General features: G+C 48.4%; 1 protein-coding gene across 1 annotated transcript in view; it reads left to right on the forward strand.

Moving 5' to 3' along the window:
• Positions 1-7,500, forward strand: part of LOC134459668 (protocadherin-9) — a 455,654-nt gene that overhangs the window by 237,022 nt on the left and 211,132 nt on the right. The gene's annotated exons all lie outside the window — the stretch shown is intronic.

A 7,500-nucleotide genomic window follows, 5' to 3' on the forward strand; every position in this document is an offset into this window, starting at 1 on the left:
ACCATAGTCGAATGTTACTTAATGGCAAGAGTCACAAAATGGCATTGACATAATATTTTTGACATGTCCATGACTGCGTCTCGACACTCTTATGACACTCTCATGTCATATGCATGATGCCTGAAGCCATCTGAATATTGCCCCCAATCTCACATATCATTTCAAAGTCCATGTATTATTTAATCAATGTTTGAATGATTTTAAGTCTGTGAGGGGCCAAATAAACTTTGTCTTTGTTCTCTGGCCTCAGGTTTGAAACTGCCCTCCCCCAACTATTGACTTGACTGTGCCCTTACTATTGGGTCATTTAATATGACCTCACTTCCTGTAAACTCTCTATAAATTCACATGCTGGCCTTTGTTAGGGCTCTTCTTGCCTTTACTGTACCTGTCCTGCTGTTAACACCTTTGGAGAGAGAGAGGGTGAGGGGGCCTTGAGATGGGCCTGTGTGGCCTGGCTCCCTCCTCTCTCTCTCTCAAGCCAATAAAACCTTGCATTTCTGAATTCCAACTATTGCACTGTATCTGGTCTGAAAAATTAATTAGTAGTTAAAACCTAGATACTATCACGCCTGCGTCAAGTAAAGTGTTAGCAAAGATTGTACATTCATACCTAATGCAGTATACACATCCATACCATATTTACTGCACGAGAGGTATTTCTGGAGTAGCCTATTGTCGGAATATGTGGTGTGAAACAGCTAAATAGAAGCTGCAGAAACAATCAACAGGGAGTTGATGCTAAATAATTAGTGCTGTGATTTTAAAACAATACACCAGCAGGGGTGACAACTTTCAGAAACGTTTAGCACATTTAAGTATGGAATTGGAACACTAAAAAAGGTTTCCACCTTGGCTCCTGCAAGCTTCTAGCAGCATTTGTAAAATAAACCCTTAGAGGAAAGTGATGAAAGGTAAAGAAAATGTGTTCACTCAGCTTAAAAAATCCCCATCCCATGCAGTGCTTATTTTTCACTGATCCTACCATGTAGGTCTAATGTATTCGGGGAGGTTCTTAAGACATTGCTCTACACATTAACACAATTTAACTACAAGAGTACTGATTTGTCAAGGTAGTTCCCTTAGAGTAGAGTAGAGCAGAGTAGAGTAGCTTTACTGATTCTGGGGAAAAATAATGTTTGCAGTTTGAATGAGTATGGCTGCAGGTACATATTAGCTGGGAGTATAACTTATTAGCGACATGCTAGGATAATTAGCAAGGGTTGCACGTTGGGATCATCTTTATTGCACCGTTCTAATTGTTCCTTGCACAACTTCCACCTGTCACCACCCGGTGACCCCTTTGCTGTAGGAGGGACGGAGAGGAGGATTACAGGGGAACAGATGTTGCTACGGGTATTGCTTTGGTAACCGTGAGCCGTTTGATCTGTCAGTACGCTGTTTAATTCACCCCTGCAGTGGAACCAAAGCCAGAGAGCAAGCAGTGTTGCCAGATTGGGCAGATTCCCGCCCAATCGGGCTGCTTAGGATGGCCGTGTGCGGGTAAAAATGGATTTTGGAGAAAAATCTGCCCAATTTTTGGCCATAGTAATCAATAGAATTTGGCGGAATATAGTGCTTCCAGGCGGGTTTTGAAATTTTTTTGGGCAGGAAATCATCAGCCTCATCTGGCAACCCTGAAAGGGAGAGGGAACACAATCTTAGAGAGAAACAGAAATCAAATGGAGAAAACGAAACAGAGCCAAAAAAAAAGACGTCCACGGTTGATTAAGACCGATAAGATGATCAACAGAGATCTAAAGGCTTATTAAGACTTGTTAAGAGGGCAGTGGAAATCGTAACTATGATAGATAGTCACACTCTTGTTACTTAGCTTTCTTTTTTCTTTTTCTTTTTTTTTCGTGCCTTCTTCTCTCAAGCGCACTGCACTGCCTCTTAAAACACACCATCTGCCAAGCTAGGAGGTCTATGAGTCATCCATCCTAATCCTGCAGCATCAATTTCGTACTCATGTACGCACATAAAAAAGGCCCTTGTTCAAAAAAAGAGGCAGTGGCACAATAACAAAAAGAGGCCAAATAATTACAGTCACGGCACGCAAAGAAAATGCGGAGTAAAGACAAAAAACCCTTCCCAGAGCAGTGGATGGGGTTGGCCTCCCCTACTCACAGTTTTAATTGGGTGCACTGTTAGATAATGATTGCGATTCCATGCCAAAGCATGATTGGGAGTTTCGAGGGAAAGAGCAAGAGAGCTCAAGAAGTCAGGGTTCGGTCAAGCCCTTCCACTCCTCTCCTCCGGCCCAAAATGCCTGAGAGTGTGTGGGGGCGTTGTGCCGAAGGGTGGGATAAGCAGAGAGGTGGAAGGGTGGTGGATGGTGGGGTGGTAGAGGTGGTGTGGTGTCCATATGAGCTATCCGTCGAGCTGTTCTGCCAAGCCATTACAACACACTACAATAGCACCCCTAGGGGTGAAGGTTAGGAATGGGGTTTGGGATCAGGCTATGTTAACAGTCTATTGGTAGCTCATCTCGACGAAACAGCCCATATCGACAGAACAGGGCTGGTAGAGGTGGTAGGTGGAGGGGGTCGGGGGGGTGTTGAGATGAAGTGCTGGGGACCAGGCTCGCTGAGTGTGAGCAACCTCTCTCACACCGCACACACTCTCTTGCCAGAACCACAAGCACAAACTCATTAATTAACTGTCAGCCACTGGGCCGCCGCACAAAACACTTCAGTTTTGCCGGCTCTCCTTGTTCTGACACTTCAGTAAAGAAAAGTGTTCACACTTTTTTTTTCTTTTTTCTTCCCCCACTTCTATCTCCCTCCCTCCCTCCTTCCCGACTGCTTCCTCTTCCGATAACTTCTTTCAGGGCCGCTGACAGCTTTTGCTGGGCCCGGGACAAAGTCATCTGAAAGGGCCCCCCACTCAATACATACAATGTAATGGGGACCCCATTCAGGGCCCCCTATCTCCATGGACCCGGGACAACATACCCCTTTGTCCCCCCCTGTAGGTGGGCCTGACTTCTTTATATAATTATTTGTAAGTTGTGGGAGCTGATGCAATAACAGCGGGTTTATGGTAAATAAAGGGCCTTTCTTCTACACTGTTTTTAAATGGCAGTGGACAGTTAAGCTAAGTTAAGTGAAGTGAAGTGTAGAGTTAAGTGTAGAGACTTCTGGGTTTCAGAGACTAGGAGAATATAGAAGATGGCATTTTGGCACTGTCACCCAGTTGAGGGAAGAGCTTTCATTGGTGCTGAGCTGAACGTCCTTGCAGTGTTTGTCTCACTAAGAGGAAGCCAGATGAAGCAGCTCATCATTGAGCAAATGATGGTTAGGCCTACACTGTTCGGGAGAGGAGGCAGTGTGATAGGCATTTCACATAATGACAAAGAGAGAGAGACACACACACACACACACACACACACTCACACGCACACACACACACACACACACACACACACACACACACACACACACACACACACACACACACACACACACACACACACACACACACACACACACACACACACACACACACACACACACACACACAGAGAGAGAGACACACAGACACACACACACACACACACACACACACACACACACACACTCACACACACACACCACACACACACACACACACACACACACACACACACACACACACACACACACACACACACACACACACACACACACACACACACACACACCACCCCAGTCATTTTGCAGCGTGGGTCAAGACAGTGGAGAGCAGAGCGAGGCTCGAGCGAGAGAATAGGCAGGAGGATACTGAGCGATAATGAGCACATAAAACAAATAAGACATGAAGAGAGTGTGAGAGGGACCTCACCTTGACCACAGTACCGTAGTACTGGGACCTCACTAATTCAAAAAAACAAACAAAACAAAAAAACAAATACACACACTCACAGGAACATGAGTGTACACACATGCATACACACGCACACGCATACACATACACAAACACACACACACACACACACATGCACGCATGCACACATGCACGCACGCACGCACGCACGCACGCACGCACGCACGCACACACGCGCACACACACACACACACACACACACACACACACACACACACACACACAGATTAATCTTTTTCAGCCGGGTGACCTTTGAAGGTGTCGGGCTGCCTAAGCCAGCTGAGCTGATGTCATGATAATGGCCGTGTGTGTGTGTGTGTGTGTGTGTGTGTGTGTGTGTGTGTGTGTGTGTGTGTGTGTGTGTGTGTGTGTGTGTGTGTGTGTGTGTGTGTGTGTGTGTGTGTGTGTGTGTGTGTGTATATCTGTGTCTGTGTGTCTGTGTGTCTGTGTGCGCGCGTGTGCGCGCGTGTGCGCGCGTGTGCCTGTTTGTGTGCGTGTGCCTGTTTGTGTGTGTCTGTGTCTGTGTCTGTGTCTGTGTCATGATAATGGCTGTTTGTTAAGATGCACAGTCTTCTAATGAGCATGGCTGGACTCTGCTAACCCCCCGCCTCCACTCCCCCATACGCCCCCCCCATTCCCTCGCTCGACTGGCCCCCTGCGCCTCTCGGGGGCTCCCTGGCTCAGCATGTTAATTAAAGTGGGCACAACTGTCTAAACACTAGCTCTTTATTCTATTTCCAGGATGCCTCATTATTTGAGCAGATGCTTTCTTCGTAGCTTTTGTTTTTCAAAAAGGGGGGAAATAAAATAGCATGGCCGTAAACTAAACTAAGAGGAGGCTGGATGACCATGACACACAACTGGCTGGCTGGGTCTCTGGCTGGCTGGCTGGGTCTCTGGCTGGCTGGCTGGCGGGGTTGGGTTCAGTACCATCTTAGATAGCTAAATGTAATGTGCACCAGCGCCATGGTGATGATAATAGGGGATATGACGTGTTGTCTACTGCTAAAAACAGAGAGAGAGAGAGAGAGAGAGAGAGAGAGAGAGAGAGAGAGAGAGAGAGAGAGAGATAGACTCGTCGTTTCTGTTGGAGGGGGAATTTAATACAGCACACAGGCTGTCTGGCTGTGTTTTTGTTTTTGTATTTGTATACGGGCTGTCTACGTATTTGTGTGTGTGTGTGTGTGTATGTGTGTGTGTGTGTGTGTGTGTGTGTGTGTGTGTGCGTGCGTGCGTGCGTGCGTGCGTGCCTGCGAGCGAGCGTGCGCGCATGTCTGAGTGAAACTGGGCAAAAGAGGCTAAGTGTGGCTCTGAAGATGTGATTGTCGGGTTGTACAGTCGGGGTGAGTGGCTGGGTGAAGCCTGCGGTGACAGGTGGGGATCTGATCAGAGGTGACAGGTGGAAACCTGAGGCTCTGGATGTGAGCATGTGGGTGTAGAGGTGTAGGGGTGTGCTGGTGTTGTGCGGGCAGCCGTGGCCTAGTGGTAGGGGGAGTTGGTCTTTCAATCTAGGGGTTGCCGGTTCGAATCCCCCCTGACCTCTCCCTACATCTCCGTCCATGGCTGAAGTGCCCTTGAGCAAGGCACCTAACCCCACATTGCTCCAGGGACTATAACCAATACCCTGAAAAAATAATAGTTGTAAGTCGCTTTGGATGAATGAAAGAGTCAGCCAAGTGCAATGTAATGTAATGTAATAGTAATGTAATGTAATGTAATGGTGTGTGGCTGGGTGAGAGGCCAGCTATAGGGCTGGGGTTCAGATGATGAGAGAATTATGTGACCTGGGGTGCCAGCACAGGTAAAGAGCTAGAGAATTGTGGGGGTGATAGGTGTGTATGGCTGGATATCAGGAGTCCGGGTAAGGGAATGGATTTTGGAGATGAGGGGTGTGTGTTGATCTGGATAGGGGCCCAGGTATGAGCGTTGGGTTTTGCGGTATGTGACTGGGAGTCAGCCCAGGCAAGAGTCTGGGGTAGGCAGAATGAGGGGGGTGTTTGACTGGGTGAGGACCCAGATAACGGCTGGGTTTGGGTTTGTATGGCTGGATGAGAGCCTAGGTAAGCGGCCAAGACAGGGGGAGCATGTGGCTGGGTTAGGTTTGGGGCCCAAGTATATCCAGCCAAGACAGAGGGTGTGTGTGGCTGGGTTAGGGTTAGTGCCCAGGTATGTTGGGCCAAGATGGAGGCCGTGTGTGGCTGGGTTAGGGTTGTGGCCCAGGCATATCGAGCCAAGACAAAGGGCGTGTGTGGCTGGGTTAGGGTTAGTTCCCTGGCATATCGAGACAAGATGGAGGGAGTGTTTGGCTGGGTTCAGGTTAGTACCCAGGTATATTGAGCCAAGATGGAGGGGGTGTGTGGCTGGTTGCTAGCCCAGGTATGGGGTTCGTACAGTATGGAAGTGCCCCAGTTTTTACTGGATCTCCCGGGGAGCAGTCTCCAGTATCAGCCCTGTTAGTGTGATGTGCCATGCTGCAACATGTCTGAGTCCAGAAAAAGGGATAGAGAGAGGGAGAGAGAGAAAGAGAGAGGCAGGGGAGGGGGGAAATGAGACTCCTCGTGAGATGGAAGTGAAAAATGGGGAGTGTGAAAGAGAGCGAGAGGAGAAGGATGGAGTGAGATGGGGTGAGATGGAGAGTGGGGGGGGGTAGGAAGAGGGATTGGTTGAGCGTGAGATGAAATATGAGGGCGATGGAAAGAGAGATGGGTAAGAGAAGAAAGGGAGGAGAGCGTCAGAGAGAGAGAGAGAGAGAGAGAGAGAGAGAGAGAGAGAGAGAGAGAGAAAGAGAGAAAGCGTTAAAGACAGAGACAGAAAGAAGGAGAGACAGTGACAGGAATTGAGAGAGAGAGAGAGAGAGAGAGAGAGAGAGAGAGAGAGAGAGAGAGAGAGAGAGAGAGAGAGAGAGAGAGAGAGAGAGAGAGTTGGATAATGTGAAAGAGGGACAGGTAGCGGAAGAGAGATGGATGGACACGAAGCAAAGGGAGGGGGGGGGAAAGAAATGGAGAGGGTACGAGTCAAGGAGTCATCACATTATTAGGAAAGCATTACCCCCTCATCTCCAGCCTCTGGAAAGCATTCATTTCATTCTCTCGCCCTCTCTGCCCTCCTGCCCTCCATCTCCCTCTGTCTTTCTATTCCCCCCCTCTCTCTCTCTCTTACTCTCTCTTACTCTCCTCCCCTTTTTCTTTCTCCACTCATAACCCTTGTAACCCCATTGCACTTTTTCTTCCCGCTTACCTTTTACCACCCCCCGTCTCTCTGTCTCTCTGTCTCTGTCTCTGTCTCTGTCTCTGTCTCTGTCTCTGTCTCTGTCTCTCTCTCTCTCTCTCTCTCTCTCTGTCTCTCTCTCTCTCTCTCTCTCTCTCTCTCTCTCTCTCTCTCTCTCTCTCTCTCTCATTCTTTCTACTCTCTTTCGCCCCAGGTCACCCCAATACACTTTTTCTTTCCCTCTCATCTTCCCCGCTGACAAAACTGTCCACTGTTAAGGATAGAGGCCTTCCCCACTCAAACCATGCACACCACTTACCGTACACAGGGAATGGGCAGGAGAATTCCTACCGGTACTAGGGGTCGACCGATACAGGTTTTTTAATGGCCGATGCGATACTGATTTTTTTTTTCATCACCCTTGGC

Source organism: Engraulis encrasicolus, chromosome 12 (assembly GCF_034702125.1).
Source record: "Engraulis encrasicolus isolate BLACKSEA-1 chromosome 12, IST_EnEncr_1.0, whole genome shotgun sequence".
Lineage (NCBI taxonomy): Eukaryota > Metazoa > Chordata > Actinopteri > Clupeiformes > Engraulidae > Engraulis > Engraulis encrasicolus.